A 4,977-nucleotide genomic window follows, 5' to 3' on the forward strand; every position below is an offset into this window, starting at 1 on the left:
AGAGCAAAAATAAATGAATGGGACTACATCAAACTAAAAAGCTTCTGCTCAGCAAAAGAAACCGACAACAAGGTAAAGAGAGAACCATCCGAATGGGAAAATATATTTGCAAGCAACACCTCCGATAAGGGCCTAATTCCAAAATATACAAAGAACTCATACAACTCAATAACAACAACAAAAAACAAACAATCCAATCAACAGATGAACAGAAGACCTGAACAGACACTTCTCCCAAGAAGATATACAAATGGCCAGCAAAGATATGAAAAGATGCTCAACATTGCTAGCTATTAGAGAAATGCAAATCAAATCCAGAATGAGATACCATCTCACATCAGTTAGAATAACTGTTATCAACAGGACAAGTAATAACAAGTGTTATAGAGGATGCAGAGAAAAGGAACCCTCATACACTGCTGGTGGGACTGCAATTTGGTACAGCCACTATGAAAAACAATATGGAGTTTCCTCAAAAATCTAAGAATTGATCTACCATATCACCCAGCAATCTCTCTTCTGGGTATCGACCCCCAAAATTTGAAAATATTGATCCATAAATATATATGCACCCCAATGTTCATTGCAGCATTATTCATGATGGCCAAAACATGGAAACAAATGAAGGGCCCTTTAATAGATGATTGGATAAAGAAGAGGTGGTACATATGTACAATGGAATATTACTCAGCCATAAGAAGAGATGAAATATTGCCATTTGCCACAATGTAGATGGAGCTTGTGATAATCATGCTAAGAGCAATAGCCAGACAGAAAAAGTTGAAGACCACGTGATATCACTTATATGTGGAATATAAACCTACAAGCAACAAACAAATAGGACATACAAACAGAGACCCATGCATATGAACAATAGACTAGTGGTTACCAAAAAGAGGGGGGAAAGGAGAGTGGGGAGGTAATGAGGGGTCAAATATGTGTTGACAGAAAGAAATTTAACTATGCAATGAATATATGTCTTACTATTGAATGGTACACCTGAAACTTACTGGATTTCGTTAATCAATGTCACCATAATAAAAAAGAAAGAAAGTAAGTAAGTAAGCAAGCAAGCAAGCAAGCAAGCAAGCAAGCAAGCAAGCAAGCAAGCAAGCAAGCAAGCTGATCTCATAAGGTTATGTACCACATGATTCTATTAACGTAATTTTCTAAAAGACAAACTATAATGGAGAACAGATCAATGGTTGACAGGGGCTAGGAATGAGGAGAGAGTGTGAACAGCCTAAGAGTTTTGGGGGATTTTTAGTCATAGAACAGTTCTATACTCTAGTTCTATTATGGTGTTGTTTACACAGATATTTATGTAAACAATACCATATTACAATTTATAGGCTTATACATCAAAAGATTAAAAACGTCCATTTTACTGTATAATTATTTAAAAATAAATGCATTTAATCATTTAAAGAAAAAAGTGAAAGAAAACATAAAGAAGGAATTAAAAAAGATAAAAACATAAATTAGTCATTCAAAAAAATAAAAATAGTTTACAGCCATGCTACCCTGAATAAGCCCAACTCCATCTGATCTCAGAAGCTAAGCAGGGTTAGTACTTGGATGGGAGACCACTCAGGAAGACCAGGTGTTGTAGGCGTCAAAAATAAAAAATAAAAAGTAAAAAATAAGAGATTGTAAGTTGACAAGGTCCTTGCAATCTGTGAGGTCAACCAAGGGTTGCCTTGCCTAACAAACAAACAAACAAACAAACAAACATAGCATAATTGACTAATAAATATGAAAGTTTACTATGGAGCTATAGTGGTTGGGTTGAATATATAAATTGCTAAATAACATAAGAAAAAATGTTTTAAAATACCACAAAGAAGAGATAATATGGAAAAACTATTGGAAACAGAAAATTAAAAGAATCATAAAGATTAATTGATCTATTCCATTCAAATATATTTGAAAACATTTTAGAAATCAATAATTTCCTAGAAAAATGTAGTTTACCAGAACTCCTAAAGAGTTAGAAAATTTAAATAGAGTAATTTGCAAGAAGTAGATAGGGTTGTTGTATGTGTTAAATTTATACGTTGAAGTCCTAACTGCCAGCACCTAAGAATGTGTCCTTACTTAGGGATAGAGTCACTGTAGATGTAAATAATTAAGTGAGGATGAAGTCTTACTGTAGCAGGATTGGCCCTAATCCAATATGACTGGTGTCCTTAATACAAGGGGAAATTTGGATGCAGACACCAGTACACAGTGAGAACACCACGTGAGGGTCAGAGTAATGTACCACAATCCAAGGAACTACCACAAGTTGGGGAAGAGGCCTGGAACATATCTTTCTCCAGAGCCTGCAGAGGAGCAGAGCCCTGCCAAAACCTTGATTTTGAACTTTCAGCATCCAAAACTGTGAGACAATAATTTCTGTTGTTTAAATCACTCAGTTTGTGGTATTTTGTTATAGTAACCCCAGGAAACTAATATTAACTATTAACTATTCTCCAGAAAAAAATATTATCTATTCTCCAGAAAAGCTTTAGATAATTTTATAAGGGAATTTACAAAGCTTTTATTTTTTTAAGTTAAATTTATTGGGGTGACACTGGTTAACAAAATTATATAGTTTTCAAGTGTACAATTCAATAATATATCACCTTTATATTGCATTGTATGTTCACCACCCAAAGTCAGATCTTCTATCATCATATATTTGATAACTTTTACCCTTGTCTATCTTCCCTTTTCTCTCAGATAACACTGTTGTCTGTATCTATAAGTTTTGTATGTTTGTCTTGCTCATTTGTTGCATTTAGTTGTATAGCCTACATATGAGTGAAATCTTATGGTTCTCAAATTTTTCTGTCTGACTTATTTCACTTAGCATGATAATCTCAAGATCCACCCTTGTTTTTGCAAATGATAGTCTTTCATCTTTTCTTATGGCTGAGCAATATTCCATTGTATATATGTACAACCTCTTCTTTATCCAATCATCTATTGAAGGGCACTTCACTTGTATTTTCATATTTTGAGGTTTTCTTCATTTAAATTTCTTGCATATTTCTTGAATGTATTTCTAGGTGTTTTAACTTAATAGTGCTATGTTGAAATTAGAATATTTTCTTAATTCGTATTTTCTTTTTCTTTTTTAGAGCTTTATTAAAATATATTTAACATACCATAAAATTCTCACATTTAGAGTGGCTTTCAGCACATTCACAAATTTGTGCAACATCACTATAATCTAATTTTAGAACATCTTGACACACCCCAAAGGAAACTGTGTACACATTAGCATTTGAATTCCTGCTCCCCGCCCCTACCCCACCTGCTCCAGCCCCAAGCAACCACTAATTTACTTTCTGTCACTATAGGTTTGCCTGTTCTGGACATTTTACACAAATGGAATTTTACAATATGTAGACTTTCATGATTATCTTTTTATGCATAATATAATGTTTTCAAAGTTTATCCATGTTGTAGCATGCATTTGTACCTTTTTTTTTTTTTTTGCCAAATTATATTCTATCATATGGCTATACCACATTTATTCATCCATTTATTAGTTGATAGGCATTTAGGTCATTTCCAGTTTTTGACTTCTATGAATAATGCTACTATGAACATGAATGTACAAGTTATTTGTGTGGACATATTTTTAATTCTCTTGGGTATTAAGAGTTTCTGGAACCAATTCTGATGTATGTGAGGGTTCCCCACAACATCAAGCAATTCTTGGACACCAGCTGAGTGTTCTACAATTCAACTAAATTCTGACACTATCTGAATTGTGTTAGCCTCAGATCCCACAGGTTAAGGGCTCAGTCCTACAAGACTTCCCCCACTTCCCACTTCAGAACTTCAAATGCCAATCACAAGTGCAGGTGGGCTTCTGACTGACAGGTTATAGATTGGAAGTTTCATACCTCTATTTACACCTGGTTCCCCTGGCAACCAGTACTCATCCTTAGGTGCTTTCCAAATGTCACCTCATTAACATAAACCCAGTTGTGGTGGAAAGGGACTTGTTATGAATAACAAGATACCCATTTCACCTTCATGGCTCAGGTACTGAGAAAAGAGACTAAAATATTATAACAAAAGATTCTGCCATTGCTCTTATTGCTCAGGAAATGCCAAGGGTTGGGGGAATTATGAGCCAGGAACTAGGTGAGAAATATATTTTGGTCATCTGAATGACCAAATATATATTTTTATAAGTCACAATATTGCAGGTATATACTTAGGAGTGGAAATTTGTGTTATATGATAACTCTATTTTTAGCATTTTGAAGAACTGCCAAACTGTTCTCTAAAGTGATTGTACCACTTTATATTTCTATCAATAGTTTATGAAGGTTTCAACTTCACCAGCACTTGTTATTGTTCATCATTTTTTTTTAGTTTTTTAAAAAATTAAACTCAACATTTAATATTATATTAGTTTCAGGTATACGGTGTAGTGGTTAGACATACATACAACTTATGAAGTGATTTCCCTGATAAGTCTAGAACCACTTGCGTCACCATGCAAAGTTTCACTTCTTTAAAATATTTCTCTTTTCTTTCTCCTTGTACTCTCATCTTGTACTCTTTTTTCTCCTTCCTTATCCTTCCACCTTTGCACATACTGCTCAATGACTCCCTTAATCATTAAGCCCTTAGGACATCGGATTCTGGTCATCATCAAACAGGTCTGTTGACCACAGAAACAGAGTTTTGGTCAAACTAAAGATAATATCTTTGACCTCAGTTGTGTTTCAGATCCAGACTCATGAAAGCGAAATGATCCACTGGCATCACCTCCGAACCAGATGGAATGACACCATGACTGACATTAGGACCTAATGCAGTGATCAACTGCCTCCTCCCCAAGCCCCAACCAGTAGAGCCCATGATCCCAACTCCCTTAGCTACCATAATTAATAAGTTTCTCCCTATATAAACTATCCCCTAGAGGCCATTGGAAAGCCAGGTCTCTGAACGCTAACTCACTTGTGTCTC

Source organism: Pteropus vampyrus, unplaced genomic scaffold (assembly GCF_000151845.1).
Source record: "Pteropus vampyrus isolate Shadow unplaced genomic scaffold, Pvam_2.0 Scaffold681, whole genome shotgun sequence".
Classification (NCBI taxonomy): domain Eukaryota; kingdom Metazoa; phylum Chordata; class Mammalia; order Chiroptera; family Pteropodidae; genus Pteropus; species Pteropus vampyrus.